We start from the raw sequence: 17,029 nt of genomic DNA on the forward strand, positions 1-17,029 counted from the left end.
TCTCTTCCCTGTCTCACTCCTTCCACTCCCTCACTTCTGATTCCTAGGATCACCCTCAATGTCTGCTCCTAAGTCCTTGCTGAATGCTCTGCTTTAGGGGAACCCCAAACTAAAACACCTACCATATATTAAATTTAAATCCTGAGTGAGAAGTAATGGTGGGAGAATTATTGGTTAAAAGCAGTCTTCAGCTTCCCTCAAAGCACCCACCAATGCAGCTGCATATTCCATGCAGATAAGATTCTGTTCCTGCCCTCTGATGAGCCTTTATAGTGAAAAGGATGTCCTGAACTGGAGATATCCATGTTCCATGGCCCCTATAGTGAATGGCCCCAGGATGCAATGCCTAAATTGGAAAGTTTTTAAAAAGTTTTCTTATAATTTATATTGTCACTTTTAAAATAGTGTGAAAAGCCTAGGTAATGTGTCCTATTTGTTAAATCTACCTTAAGCTGCACATCTACTAAATTGACCATCTCGATAGTAGGTTTAGATGGATGGAAAGATCAGGCACAGACACAGCTTAGACAAACAAAAGAGTTTATTTATCTGAAGGACACAGAAGAAAGTCAACACAATTAAAATACATGGGCAACATTTCCCAAAACAAACCAAGATGTGTAACTTCCTAATCTCAAATGCCCCCCTAGAGGATGTATACTTGCAGATAATAATGCCTGTTTAGTGAGGGTCCTATCTGATGCTCTGGAAGCAGAGAAATCTCTCCAAGTCTAGCCATACATACATATATACATATATTGCTGGCATATTCTTCCATGTAGCCCAGTCTAGATTTGTGTAAGAGATTCTTAACTGACCAAGTGCACCTCATCAATGCGGTGGTTACACACTGCAAAAAATATAATTGCAAGGTACAAGGACTTTAGGGATGAACAAAGCCCTACTGCATTACTCTCAAGCTCTGTAGTTTACTACAGCCTGAGCACACTGCTGAGGAAACATAGCAGGGGTCAGTTTCCCAGCCTTTTCCAGGAGATGTTTGAGCAAATGTTTAGATCAACTATTGGGCTTATGTTGAACCAGTTCCTGTAGCAGTCTGCATTTACCTCTGTATTACTTACCACAAGTAGAAGTTAAACTCCATGAGGGCAGGGATTTTTATCAGTTTTGTACATTGCTGTAGTCCCAGTGCCTGAAACAATGCTTGAAACATGATAGAAATGATAGAACCTCAATAAATATCTGTCAATAAATAAATATAAATGAATTAGAGATTATATATCGGATGTCTCTCTCCTCCCCTGGAATTTAAACTTCACAGATGGAGAGATCTCCCTCGTTCACTTCTGTATTTCCTATACCTAACACAGTACCTGCCTCATAAAGTGTGTTGCATACATTTTGGGTAAGATAGTGTTTGCGTGAATGAAATTTGGTAAAATCCATTCAGCAAAGATTAAAATAAAAAATAATTACATATTCTTATTTCAAGACTTCCTTGAAGATAAATCTTCTGTGCTAAATAATCATTCAATCTGTCCTCTCAGCTTCTAGGACCATATTATCTCAACAATATGCATTCAGAATATCCAATTTAGTCTTGCCTTTGCAGAGAAAATTATTTTCTTTTTTTGAATGACTCCAGAATATGTAGGAATACACATATTTTCCTCTTCTCCTTCTTTTGTAAATTGGCGTTGACTTTTTAATTTTTATTGATCGTTTGGAATCTATAATGAAAATGCTGACAAGCTCTGGCTCTGGTAACAAGTATTACAGATAACTCAGAGAATAAAGCTTCCTGCATTCCATTAAAATTCATCTCTTGGAAAATGATATAGTGTGGCTGACTGGAGATGAAGGTAATTTATCGATTTATTTGGTGATGCATATTCCATAAACATAACTTTTCTAAAATTAAATCTGAATGTATAACAATTTGAAACACCTTAATGCTAAGCCTTATCGCTTGAATGAGCCTCTTTTATCAAACTGAAACTCTAAAATTACGTAGCATCATTTATCCCAATGATGTAACACATCAATGGCTTACTTTGTATCATTTCTTTTCATAATTCATCCTTCATGAAAAATATTAACAAAAGTGTTTACCATAAAAGTGAGTGAAACTTAAAGACAAAGAAAAATAATAAAATTACAATTAAAGAGAAATGACTCAGGATGGGAACCATTGATTCAAAAAAAAAAAAAAAAGAATGAAGGAGTTATATAAGCATCTTACAATGTTCAATTATTGAACCTCACTAAAGCCAGATCTCATTTTGCATATGTAAAAAAGTGGTTGCATTATTCATATAGATACATTCTGGCTATGAGCAAATTTGGAAGTCACTGTAGAGGAAGATGGGCATTCCAGGGCAAGAATTTTAAAGTCCTCCAGAGTAGAAATGTTGGCATGGTCTCAGAGAAAAGAGATAGAGTATAGGATATTTTAATTGTTCTTGATTATGACCCTAGGTTTCTAATCACAGATGACAGAATTAGGGAAAACTTCAAGCAATTATTCAGTTCACTCCCCTTTCACCTCTGACACAGTCCATAAGTATATAGTGCAAATACTACAAGTATAAATTTTGAAAGAGAGAGATGCTGTAACCCCTTTCAGTAACCAAACCTGTAAGTGTATTCAACCCTTTTCTCTTCTTCATTCTCTATTTCTAGAGGATTACACATCTAAAATGTCTTTTAAATTCCTGTTCTTTTTATCATTCCATTGCTACTGCTCTTGTATGTTTCACAGAGACTAGTCAGGTAGCTTCCAGGTTTTCCCTTCTTCAATATATCTTCCATCCAGCTGCTGTTTACATTCTAAATAAACAGCTAATCATGTTACCCCTCTACTCATGAACATCTGATGGCAAATCACTATATATATATATATATATTTTTTTTTTTTTTGGGAGATACTGAGGATTGAACCCAGGACCTCATGCATGCTCACCATGTGCTCTATCACTGAGCTAAACCCACCCCTCAAATCACAACTTACATTTTTAAAAGTCCCAAAATACTACAGCATTTGATCTGATCCAGTTAATGCTTTCGGCTTCATTCAGTAACCAACTCCCACCCCTTGCCACATTGAAATGGGCAATATTCTTTTTTTCTTTTTCTTTTAGGTTGGAAGATCAAATCTTTTTTTATTTTATTTTGTTTTTTTATTGAAGTGTAGTTGATTTACAATGCAATGTTAGTTTCAGGTGTATGGCAAAGCAATTCAGATATATATATATATACACACACAGACACACACACATATACATACACACACACACACACACATATTTTCAGATTCTTTTCCATTGTAGCTTATTACAAGAAATTGAATATAATTCCCTGTGCTGTACAGTAGGAAATGGGCAACATATGGTACTTTATGTTTTCTAGGCATTTCAGCTTCTTCTACCAGAAATGCTCTCTCCCCTATCCTTTCTCCTCTTTTTTGCTTGCAGAAATTTTACTACTCCACCACAGCATCTTAAATGTCAGTCTCCTATGTGAAGCTTTCTCAGGTCCTCATTCTTAAACAGAACTGTTATTTCCTCTTGACAACTATGATTCTTAGTTTAACCTCTATCATAGCGCTTAGCACTGTGAATTTAAATGAGACAAAGACTCTCAAACTCTTGAATAGGAATGCAGCGGAATCATGGATGTATTACTGTTTTAAATATAAAGGGGAAAGAAGGACATTATGAAGTTCTTCATGCTTAGTAAAGAAATCCTGCAAGCATTTATACTTTTCAGACAAGAGAAGCCAATTTAAATGTTATTATTTGAGCAAGAAATTATTACATAAGTCCACCAATCAGAACTACAGATTTCTAGCAATTATAAGGTTCTTTTCACAGGATATAGCAATACAGTCAGAAGTTCAGGTGTCTTAAACGGCTCTTCTGTCAAACAGAAGAAGGTTAGAATAAGATGATGTAGTTTTTACAGGTCTTTACGTTGGGTAAGATACAGGAGTGATTACTTTTGTGAATGTCCTTAGTTCTTTATCAGAACTGGCTTTACAGTATGGGACAATATGTGCTCTTCTGCAGTTCAAGGGAATATTTTCTCCTTCTCTTTCTGAGAGTCTTATTGTTAGATGCAATCTCAAAGTTATCAGATTAATTAGACACTAGAGGAGGCTTGAGAATCTTAAAACTTACAGTATGGCAAAGAAAAGAGCATGATAGATATTTAACAAATGGGGTATTAGGCATATGATATCTGGATCCACATCAGAGTCTATTCCCTATGGAATTAGAACTCCTTAAAGATTAGTCCTTAATATAGTTTAACCTTGTACCTTCCACCCTAGCATAAAGAGGTTGTTTAATTATTAGGATATTTTCAGTGGTGTAACCAAAATGTATCCTTGTCCATAAAAGGGGAAAGAAAGTCTAATCATCTTTCTATCCATTAGTTGAGTCTCCAATGCAATATATGATTCACAAAGAGTAGTTCAAAGACTGATCCAAAACAATATCTAGCATATTTTCTGGAATGAACTCAGACTTACTGTAAACCTCAGGGAGCAGCACTCAAGAGACTCATAATAATCCTGTCACTGTTTTCCTCTTAGTTGAGGAGGCTTCATTATGTTCAAGTACTCTCTAGATTAAGGAGTATGTTAAAGACAAGACAACAGACCCAAAATGGAGGTGCTCATGTTAAGCCCCCATGTCACCAAACCGAGACTTACATTTTCAGCTCTCCCAGAAATGCAATCTTAAACCAGCCAATCAGGAATCGCTGATTAGCATTAATTAGATAATCTGCCTGAAAAACCCCTGCTGTTCCCTATAGGGAAAGTAACCTTGCAGTAACTAATCTGGTTTTTTGCCTAGTGTAGCTTCCTTGTTCCTGCTACCTCTGCTTATAAAAATCTTTCATTTTGTTCAACTCCTCAGGGCTCCTTTTTGTCTGCTAGATTGGGCCCATGACCCATGAATCACTGAATGAAGCCTATAAGATCTTTAAAATTTATTCAGTTGAATTTTGATTTTTAAGAAGTATTAAACAGCCAATACATGTATTCAGATTTATTTATTTCTTTTTCAATGCTCCCTTTCTTTGGCACTCATATATACCCACTGAGTTCAGGGGAATTGCTTAAGTCTGGAGGCTAGCAACTGAAGAGTCTTACCAGTCCAAAGTAGCATCCCAAATCTAAGATCTTTCTTTTTATTTATTAGAATTTACTGATTTTTCCAGTTCTGGCAAGATTCTGCCAGCTGAATAACTAATGCGATAAATAGAGCTAATGCTGCTATTCATCTGAGGCAACATTTGCACTTGTCCTGAGGTCCAGTAAATGGTTAATGTAGGACATATCAGGACCAGTAGAGACATTTTACATTAGAAAAAAAAACAAAAACAAAAATAAAAAAAGCTGTCATGGGATCTTTAAAATCCTAGCTTCCAAGTCTACTCTTTATTCTGAACTTGCATTAATTCAAGGCCCACAGAGGAAACTTCTTTCTATTTCCTCAGAATTTCTTTCTTTCTTTCTTTTTTTTTTTTTTTTTTTTTTTTTGGTGAAGGAAATAATTAGGTTTGTCTGTTTATTTATTTATTTGATGGAGGTACTGGAGATTGAACCCACGACCTCATGCATGCTAAACAGGCACTCTTACCACTGAACTATACCCTCCCTTTCCACAGAATTTCTTTTTATGGGTATTAGTAGCAATGATGAAATTTCTGTAATCTTTTCTATCAACCATACTGAGGTAGCTCATATGTAAACTTTCTAACGTACACACTCCAATGTAAGCCTGTGAAGGGCTTGGTTACCACAGACTCTCAGCAACTGAAACTCAGTCAGTATTCAGACACTCACTCAAACTAAAATAATTTATTTATAGGTGACCAACATGCATGTTGGATGGCAGAGAAAGTGAATCCATTTGGCACGTTCCTATTTTCATTTTAAGAACAACCTTAGGAAATAATGAAACCTCAGTACTATGCGCTTAAAAGTGAGAGGGCGGGGAGGTGGTTCAGTCTAAAATTCTGTTATCTCAGCCAGTCACACATGAACAGTCAAGAAGAAGCCTTGGTCCTTTAACTGATGTTTGAATCATATCTTCCAAACCATACAAGGTTCACAGGGGACTAAGGGTTTGGGGAGTGGCTCCTTCATCCTCTTCAGTCCTATGCCCTGGCACTTTAAGGGGCACGGCTCCTTCAGTCTCTCAAGGCCACCCATTCCCTCTGTACCCTTTCTCATCCCCCTCCACTTTGCTTCACAGCCCCTGAGTTTCTTTAACCCAGTGATTCTCAGTCCATACCATGCATTAGAATCTCCTAAGGAGTTTCTCAAATTTATCAATACCTAGGCAATACCCACTCCTAGAAGGTCTGATTCATTTGGTCTAGGGTGAGGCTTTGGGCATCCCCCCCCCCCTTTTTTTTTTAACCCCTTAAAATCCCACCAGGGCAATGCAAAGTCCAGGTTGAGAACCACTGCCCTCCTTGGCCTCTCTCAGCCAGGCCTCTCCCACTTCTTTATCCATTTAACCTTGCCAGTTCCATCAGGTTCCATCCTGGGTAGAGTGAGAGTCATTTAAATTGGAGTAGTTTCAAAACCAGTTTCTCATTTTGACTAGACAGACCAGAGAGAATGCCTCTCAGCACTTCTTAATTATTATGCTGAAACAGCCACTGTCTCTTCCACCACCTTGAATTACTTGACTCTTTTATTACCCTTGCCTCAGTACATATAGGTAATAGCCTTTGAATTTGATCCTATCCTAACTTGAGGAGTATGTTTCTGGGCCAAGAAAATGTGCCTTTATTTAGTCTTTTGTCATTTTCCCAGGAATTTCAAAAAGATAAAATTGGTGTTTTATTCTATCATTATGAAATTGAAGCTCAGCAGCAACAATACAAAGTTTGCTTGTTTATCTGTTTATACACACCTGAATTTTAGTTAGCATATTTGTAGCCTTTGGATTGGCCCTTAAAATATAAGTTTAATAAGTTTAATTTGTAAATTATTTTCCAGTGCTCTCCAGAACTCCCTAATAAGTAAGTCACCAGCAGCATCCCTTTAGAATATAAAATACTGAGGAGCTCCTTCAGATATAATCATCAAAAATTTAAGTATTTAATATGCTATTTGTTACTTATCTTTAGTTATTATTGTTATTGTTGTTGTTGTGTAGTTCCTACTCCCTTCATTTACTGAATTTAACTTTTAACCAAGTTGGTTTTTTTTAGCTATGCCATCCAAATCAAACCTGGGCTGATTTGTTAAAATAGTGTCCTAGCTTAAGAAGAGAATTGTTAGATACAGACTAGACAAAAAAAAAACCAAAAAAAACAAACTTGGTGTTCATTGTCTCCATCAAGGAAAGGCTTTTTAAAATTTGTTTTCTACTTTAAAGTAATATGCTACATTTCAGGGCCAAAACTTTAAATTAAAATAAAGTAAAGCCCTTGGAGTTTTGCATTTGGAGATACACAACCAGGTCTGCTGAGGTAGATTTTTGGGGGCAGATAGTGGGGAAAAAAGTGCTCTTGTTGGTACTCAATGATCTTGGGCAAGTTATTTACCCTTGATTCTCTCTTAGCCTTGGTTTCCTCATCTGTAAATGGGGTAATATTAGCTATCTTGCAAGATTATTGGAAAATTAAATGAGATAAACTATATTTGTAAAGTACATGGTATTTAACAGGATGAATAAATAATGTTATTGTTTAAGTCCAAAAATAACAATGTGTGAGTTCATAGTAATAACTTTAAATCTGTATCATACATCAAAGGTAGTTTTGCCTATAAGCACAAAACTAATATTAAGTAGAATTCTAAAACCTAGGCAGCAAAACAAGGGAACCTATCAGTGTAGCTCTGACCTTTTATCAGTTTGGATAGACTGGATAGACCTTTTTATCAGTTTTGTCAGTTGATGACACCCAATCTCCCTCTCAGGGCCTGTTTCCATTCCCTTTGGCCTGAAAAGCTCTAGGCAAGCTGTTTTCATGGCTGACTTCTTATCTTTTAGTTGTCAGCTTAGTATCACCTCCTGAGAGAGGCCCTTGTTTTGTTCACTTGATTACTATAAGTCTCTCCCACTAAGCTTCACAAGGTCAAGGGCCACGTCTATTTTGGGGACTCACTGCCTAGTGTATCTTGAATGGCCAATAAATATTTGTTGAAACAACTGATTGATAAACATTGCTCAAGTTCTCTATTTTACAGATGAGGAAGGTGAGATTAAAATATGACTAAAGTCACAGAAATAGTAGGAAAGCCAAGCTTCCAAGAGTAATTCCAGGGTCTTTGTCATGGTGCTAAATCTCGTGTTGCTGGACAGTGCTACCACCATACGGTCCACTTCCAGGCTTATTCTCTGGGTTCCTACTGGTAGATGTCAGCCAGATCCAGGAGGTCCTTTGCCATATATTTTTCTCTTCCCTTAGTAGACCCTGTACTTCCCCAGTTGGGTCATACTATCAATTGATCCCAGAATTAGCTGATGGACAGGAGAGAAATAAGGCGAATACTGAGCCTGGCCAGCATTATTTTGTGAGATACTTGACTCATTTGAAGCTTTATACAGTTTTCAAGCAGAGAGAAGTTCTTCTACCTCCCAAAAAGAGAGTGGGCTACCTCTGCAGGTCCAGGGTGTTCAGAGGAACTGGGTGATCAAGGTCCTCAAGTTACCTGAAAAACTGGATTCACCTCTTGGTGGCCATTGAGCCAAAAGACACAACCAAGCCAAAGAACAGGATGAGGAAGGATTTATTAGTACTTGCAGCAAGTGAAAAGAATACCAGGGATCTTTCCCAAAGCAATGTCTCTCCAACAACAAAATTGGGGAAGTTTTAAGCTAAGGGTACATGCATATTCATGAAAGGGCTTGGACAATCGACAGAGTGCAAGCTTTAGTTGATTGAAGTCACGAGAGTCAGAAAAGATCATCATCATCATCATCCCTTAGGTTCCAGTTGATCTGGTGGTTGAGTGCTTCAGGCTAATCCATTCAGATAAACCACTGAAACTGGGAGTCTTTAACAACTGATGTATTATCTTTGCTATTGTTTCTTCTCTCTCTCTCTCTTTTTAAAAAGAACATTCTTTGACACCATATACAAAAATAAACTTAAAATGGATTAAAGACCTAAATGTAAGACCAGATGCTATAAAACTAGAGGAGAACATAGGCAGAACACTCTTTGACATAAATCACAGCATTTTTTTTCAAACCAGCTCCTACAGTAATGGAAATAAAAGCAAAAATAAACAAATGTGACCTAATTAAACTTAAAAGCTTTTGCACAGCTAAGGATATCATCAACAAAACGAAAAGACAACCTACAGAATGGGAGAAAATATTTGTAAATGATGTGATTGACTAGGGACTAATTTTCAAAATATACAAACAGCTCATACAACTTAATATAAAAAAAACAAGCAACCCAATCAAAAAACAGGCAGAAGACCTAAAGAGACATTTCTCCAAAGATGGCAATCCAGATGGCTAACAGGCTCATGAAACTATGCTCAACATTGTTAATTATTAGAGAAATGCAAATCAGAACCACAATGAGGTATCACTCAAGCCAATCAGAATGGCCATTATTAAGAAGTCTACAAATAATAAATGCTGGAGAGGGTATAGAGAAAAGGGGATCCTCCTACACTGTTGGTGGGATTGTAAATTGGTGCAGCCACTTTGGAGGACAGTATGGAGGTTCTTTAAAAAACTAAAAATAGACTTACTGTATGGTCCAGCAATCCTACTCCTGGGCATATATCTGGAGAAAACTATAATTCGAAAAGACACAATCACCCCAATGTTCACAGCAGCACTGTTTACAATAGCCAAGACATGGAAACAACCTAATTGTCCACTAATGGATGAAAGGGTAAAGTTGTGGTATATACATACGATGGAATACTACTTAGCCATAAAAAGAGTAAAATAATGCCATTTGCAGCAACATGGATGGACCTGGAGTTTGTCATTCTAAATGAAGCCAGAAAGAGAAAGAAAAATACCATATGACATCACTTATATGTGGAATCTAAAAAAACTTATTTACAAAGTAGAAACATACTCACAGACATAGAGAACAAATTTACGGTTACCAGAGGGGAAATGGGGTGAGAAGGGATAGATTAGGAGTTTGAGACTTGCAGATACTAACTACTATTGTTTCTTCTCTTGGCTGAGAACAGTCCTTTGTTTCTGCATTCTTTTGTTCCCTTAAGATTAATAACTACTAAAACCTGTTCAAGGACAAGCTTTGTGGCCAGGCTTAGATTACAAAATGGCTTAGGCCAAAAATGGCTTCTCTTATGTCAAGAAAGCCATGCCTGGTTCTCTTTCATGGGGACCCCCTACCCTATTTGGTTACAGTATCTGTATCCCAACGTTCCTTTCTTTTGAGGGCCCTGACTGTCAAAGGGACTTGCTGAGGCTGAGAATTCATCTTCTCTGAAGTTCTGCCACTCTTAATTGAGGCTTATGCCTGGTCTTCAGCTCAGTCTGCCTTCTGGTTGCCAGTGATGAGGGTCTCTTTAAAAGTTGCCAACAAGGCTCTTTGACTCATATTTGGATTTCAACTGGTGCTTAATAGTTCTCTTCCTGTCATCTACATTGCTCAGTACAGCAGTGATGCTTAGCAATAGTCTGCCAGTTTCACAGTCTTTCAAGTTACTGTCTCCTGTACTCTCAAATACATCACACAAGTTAATGCAACCCCTTCTACCTATATCCTGTCTCGGTCACCATAAGTGACAGTGTTAGGTATTGCACTGCAGCAGCATGCCACAGACTATCTCCAGTGAGAAAGCCCTCACTGAACTAGCTGGTGAAAGAGCAGACTCCAGAATTTCATCCTTAAGATCAAATTTAGGACTACTAGAATCAACTACCTTGGGCTGGGCCCTTGAAGCAGGCTCTGAGACCTACATTTGTGTCCAAGTGACTTACTGAGGGAATGCTCTCAGAAGGAACCTGAAGGAGGGGAGTGAGAACTGGAAGGGAAACTGGCAAAGATGTGAGCTCAGCTGAAGTCTAGCTTTAGACTGATCCTATAGGGAATTCTGGAGGATCAGTGGCACCATAATTCTGGAGGATTTTGCTCACGTATTAGTCAGTCATTGGCTGCAAGTGATCCCTGAAGAAAGGGTGCAAACTTCCAGGTATTTTCTGGAATTGTTGGCTTGAAGGCAATCCTCAGGAGAGGAATGTTAACTACTAGTAGCCAACACAATACACAGCACCTATGGGATCCACTCACCAGTTCAGTGAAGGGGTTTTGAGCAGGGCATCAACAGTGTCTTAGACAAAGGTGTATTTCAGTAAGAAGAACACTGAACCCAGAAGGAGAGGTCAGATACAGGAAGAAAAGGTGAGCAAAAAAATCTGTAAACAAATAAGTTACTAAATAAGCACTTTTATAAACAACAATAACAGGAGTAATGATGGCTAATTTGGGGGTGAAAGTATCACCAAAAGGTGAAATTAAAGCAATAAATATTAACAAGGAATATGGGGTGATCAGTACTAAAGGTTTCTAAAGGCCATGTATTTTTAGAGGTGAAGGGTAAACACATTGATTAAATTTAGACATCATTATGTCAAGTTATACTTGTTAGAAATTTAATGGCGCTTCCAGATATAGAGGATAAACTAAACACATGCATCAAATTTTGTTCTTGCCAAATCCAATTAAAATGACAATGAATTTTTAAGGCCCACAAGATAGGGGAAATGGGAGAAGAAACAAAAAGAACAACATTTGGAAACTTGAAAGATGATGGATGAGTTGTAAAGGACTTGCAGTCCTCCCCACAATTGAATTACTTTGGCAGAAGTAGGAAAGTCAAGAAGCAACTTGTTTTATACTAAAAATCCTCAGAGTCTCAGGAATTGGCAGCATCCAATTCTTCTGGAAATTAGGTGAAAAAAAGAGACTGAAATAAGGAAAATTCATTGAAAGTTTATTTAAGAAACGGTTAGATCACCAGATGCCTTTTTACCATGAAAAACTTCAGTACCACTCCTCTTTCATTGTAGGTATATTCTCACGAGAGAGTAAAACAGGTTTCTGTCTGGGGACTCCGAAGGAAAGTTGAAGTTGGGGAACCTTATAGAAAACAGTGAGATTAAGGGAATGTATGCACGTTGGAGCCGTCTCTACCCAACCATCTTGTTCTCCCCAGGTCCATAATACCAGAAGCTTACCGTTTCATTCTTCATACTGAAGATTGGAAGACACTTATCTGATCAGATCAGGAGGAAAAAAACTAAAAGCAGTGACATCAGAGTTCCCCTAACTAACCTGTCCAGACGAAGCATTTTACAGTGATTCTTACCATCATCATTAAAATAAGAAATTAAACCAAGGAAGTGGACAGGACAGGAGATACATCTAGGACAGTAAGGAAAGTAAGCCCAGAATGATAGTCAAAGGAAAGTCCCAAGATGACAGCCATATATCAGGCATAATGACTGAATGAAAGCCTGTGAGAAGAATCTGAAAGATGTTTCATCAGGGAGATGGAATCAGTGCATCTAAATATCTTAAGATTTAGAGAACTGGTTAAAAAAAAACAAAACTCCAAAAAACTGGGGATTAAATTAGCAATAAGTACATGGAAAACTAAACAAATGACAAAACAAGAAAATTACCTCCAGGGCAAGTAAAAAGCTATTCAGGAAAGAAAAATTAATCACAGTTTCCTACATGGCTCAGTTGTAAGTATTTTTTCCATAGTCATATTAATATAAACATTACATTGATTGATATAATCAAAAGATAATTTGCAATGACCATGTTATGAGGGGTGTGAAAAAGGAAAGAAGGTGCATGTGTGATGAAAGCAATCATATTCCATAGCAGTCATATTATATGATGATACCAAAACCTGCAAGTCAAGAAATAAAAGTAAAGGCATGTTCTTTAAAGAGTGGAGATAAATGCCAACATGACCAGTAAAAGAAATAAAAATTATTGCCTCAAAGGAAGGGAGAGGGGATATGACTGATGTTTTTCCTAATAAACCATAAGACAGTATTTGACATTTTAAACTGTGCTTTAAAAATTTTTGATAAAACAAAATCTAATCACTTCACATCCATTAGGATGGCTATCATTAAGAAAAAAAATAACCAATGTTAGTGAGGATGTGGAGAAATTGAAACCATTGTGCATTGTTAATGGGAATGTAAAATGTGGAGGTTACTGTGGAAAAGTTTAGTGGTTCCTCAAAAACATAGAAGTATGATATGATCCAACAATTACACTTATAGGGATTAACCCAAGAGAACTGAAAGAGAGATTCAAACAGAAATATTCATAATAACCAAAAGATAGAAACAACCCAAATGTTCATCAACAGAAAATGGATAAACAAGACATGGTATATATACATACAATGGGATATTATTTAGCCTTAGAAAGGAATGAAATTCTGATACATGGATGAAGCTTGAAAACATTGTAAGTGAAATAAGCCAGACACAAAATGCCAAAGATTTTATGATTACACTTATATGATTTACCTAGAATTGGTAAATTCACAGAGATAGAGAATAGAAGAATAAAGGTTACCAGGGGCTGTAGGGAAGGAGGAATGGGGGATTATTATTTAATGGATACAGACTTTCAATTTGGGATGATGAAAAAGTTCTAGCAATGGATATTGGTGACAGTTGCTCAACATTGTGAATGTACTTAATGCTACTGAATTATACACTTTAAAATGGTTAAATCTGTAAGTTTTTTGTTATGTATATTTTACCATTTAAAAAAGGAAAAACTATATGTGAAAACAAAAATGGATCTAATTAAACTTACAAGCTTCTGCCCAGCAAAGGAAACCATAAGTAAAACAAAATGACAACCTACGGAATGGGAGAAAATTTTTGCAAATGAAACCGACAAAGGCTTGATCTCCAGAATATATAAGCAGCTCATATGACTTAATGAGAAAAAAAAACAAACAACCCAACCCAAAAATGGGCAGAAGACCTAAACAAGCAATTCTCCAAGGAAGAAATACAAATGATCAATAGGCACATGAAAAAATGCTCAGTATCACTAATTATCAGAGAAATGTAAATCAAAACTACAATGAGGTATCACCTCACACCAGTCAGAATGGCCATCATTCAAAAATCCACAAATGACAAATGCTGGAGAGGCTGTGGAGAAAAGGGAACCCTCCTACACTGCTGGTGGGAATGCAGTTTGGTGCATCCACTGTGGAAAACAGTATGGAGATTCCTCAAAAGACTAGGAATAGACTTACCATATGACCCAGGAATCCCACTCCTGGGCATATATCCAGAAGGAAGCCTACTTCAAAAAGACACCTGTACCCCAATGTTCATAGCAGCACTATTTACAATAGCCAAGACATGGAAACAGCCTAAATGTCCATCAACAGATGACTGGATAAAGAAGATGTAGTATATTTATACAATGGAATACAATTCAGCCATAAAAAACAACAACATAACGCCATTTGCAGCAACATGGATGTTCCTGGAGAATGTCATTCTAAGTGAAGTAAGCCAGAAAGAGAAAGAAAAATACCATATGAGATCGCTCATATGTGGAATCTGAAAAAAAAAAAAAAAAAAGAACATAAATACAAAACAGAAACAGACTCATAGACATAGAATACAAACTTGTGGTTGCCAAGGGGGAGTGGGGTGGGAAGGGATAGACTGGGAGTTCAAAATTTGTAGATACTGACAGGCATATGTAGAATAGATAAACATTATACTGTATAGCACAGGGAAATATATACAAGATCTTGTGGTAGCTCACAGAGGAAAAAAATATGACAATAAATATATGTATGTTCATGTATAACTGAAAAACTGTGCTCTACACTGGAATTTGACACAACATTGTAAAATGACTATAACTCAATAAAAAATGTTTTTAAAAAATGCAGTTGATTAAAATAGTAGAGCCTAGAAAAAGCCATTATTCATAATTATTTTTAAAAGAAAATGGGGCTTTATTTTCTCTTCATATAAATTCTATGTTCTATATTCAGGTTAAGTTTTTAGAGGAAAATATTATTTTCCTCTAATAATAATTTATACATATATAAAAATAACATGTAACATAATAGTAATATACATAATATTGATGTATGTATTTTTTTTTAACATTTTTAAATTGTGTTATAGTCATTTTACAGTGTTGTGTCAAATTTGTGTGTATATTCATATGTATTATTTTCAGGATGGGTAAGATGATATCCAGACACAAATAATAATATGGCCACCACAATTGGTATTTTATGGAATCTACTTTGTTCACCTTTCTTGTATGCTTTTCTGACCTCCCTTCAGGGATAATTTGTCTTCTTCTAGAAATATATTTTAAGTGCTTTTATTTAGAATCTATTAATGGAAGAATCAGTTTGTTTTCATCTAATGATTTGCATGTTTTGTCTTCATTCTCAAAAAATTTGGGGAGATATACAATTCTAGATTGACTTTTGAATATATATTTTTTAATACATTTTCACAGCATTTTCTGGCTTCCATTGTAACTGCTGATTTGTTTTCAATCAAATTGTCATACTTTAAAGATACCCTTTCATGTGTGGATGCTTTTAAGTTCTCTCTATTTTTGTTATTTTTGTAAGAACAGCAACTTTGTGTTTTTTAGTTTACTCTTACATCTTCGAAACCTGGAATAATGTCTGATAGCAGTTGCTTGATAAATCTTGAGTGAATAAAAAAAGTGGAATGGTGACAAAATAAAACATTGAATTAAAAATATTTAATGGCAACTAATGAAAGAGTAGAAAGGAAATATGTAACTTCTAAGCCAGTATTAGAGGAAAAAAGGAGAAAAAATGATCAATCTCTTAGAAAATAGGAGAGGAGATTAGAAGAAGCAAAGCAGACACGTGGTAATTAAGAAAAAAAGGGAAAGGATGAGGTCTAACTGAAGTAATTAGGCAAGCCTTGGAGAGAGGTTTAAGAAAAGGGTTAAGAAGACTGTATGGATGATTGTCTGGTCAAATAAACTGGTTCGCAGCAGTGAGGTAAAAGGACTCCAGCACTTGAAGGCCATGATGACCCTGAGAGAAAGAGACAAAAAAAATCCCTCAGCATGGGCCCTGGGTACTAGACAGCAGGTGGTGCTATCTGCTTGCACAGCAAGATTGTTCTCCAGAGCAGCAACCCAGTGAATGAGAAGAAAATTAAAGTGTAAAGAGCCATTCACAAATAGGGGTCTCTTCCAACTGAGTATTCCTACCTTGGAAATTAAATAAATTTCAGTATTCAAGATATCACCGAACATTTCAGTAACCAATATATCAGCCAGTACTTAACTAGTGCTAATAATATACCTCTGTTGAGCAAAAGGAATTCTAGAATGAAATAAACCTAATATCTAGTGCTACCATTCAGGAAAAATCTGGTGAAAGCACCAGATAGCTATAAAATTTTTCAACCAACTCTTGATATTCATTCAACTGAACAACAAATATGCTTTGTCTCAATTTCCAACATCTAAGATAAATATTTTAATTTTATTATTTTTTAGTTTTGTTTAATCACTAAAATTATGATATATTTTACCATTGTTAAAGATGGAGAGTATTTAAGTAACTTTATAGATTAAAATTAATTTTTGCCGACCGGCTAGGGATAACAAAACACCTATTTAAATATGAGGAAAAGACACACCAGAAGAAACAACTAAATATTAAAAATAGTTCCTGATTACTATTTTTATCCATAAGTTTTGTAGAAATATTTGATTATTTCAGTTCTTTATTTATTACTGATCACATTTTAATAGATAGGATTAAATGTATGGGCATAGAAAAAAGATTGAATGGAAAAAGATAAATTCTCTCTGGGTGGTGAGATTAACTATCTTAATCTAAATAATCTAGAATATGTATTACTCTTGTATCATTATTTAGATTTAGTTTTGTTTTTTAAATAAGACCAGTACTTTTTTAATTGGACCAGCATTGTCAGGAAGGATATGCGGAACAATGTCTTAATCTATTTGTTATACACCCTTACTAGGAACACTCTGAACAGTTCTG

General features: G+C 36.0%; 1 long non-coding RNA gene across 2 annotated transcripts in view; it reads left to right on the top strand.

Annotated features, from left to right (window-relative positions):
• The window catches only part of LOC123613119 (uncharacterized), a 58,844-nt gene that overhangs the window by 23,049 nt on the left and 18,766 nt on the right, over nt 1-17,029 (top strand). Inside the window, exon 6 of one of the 2 annotated variants that reach the window (XR_012510225.1) lies at nt 12,155-16,451. The exons of the other annotated variant lie outside the window; for it this stretch is intronic. This is a non-coding gene — a long non-coding RNA (uncharacterized LOC123613119). Of the gene's footprint in view, nt 1-12,154; nt 16,452-17,029 lie in introns of those variants that run through there. 2 annotated transcript variants of the gene reach the window in all.

This window comes from Camelus bactrianus, chromosome 11 (assembly GCF_048773025.1).
Source record: "Camelus bactrianus isolate YW-2024 breed Bactrian camel chromosome 11, ASM4877302v1, whole genome shotgun sequence".
In the NCBI taxonomy this organism is placed as follows: domain Eukaryota; kingdom Metazoa; phylum Chordata; class Mammalia; order Artiodactyla; family Camelidae; genus Camelus; species Camelus bactrianus.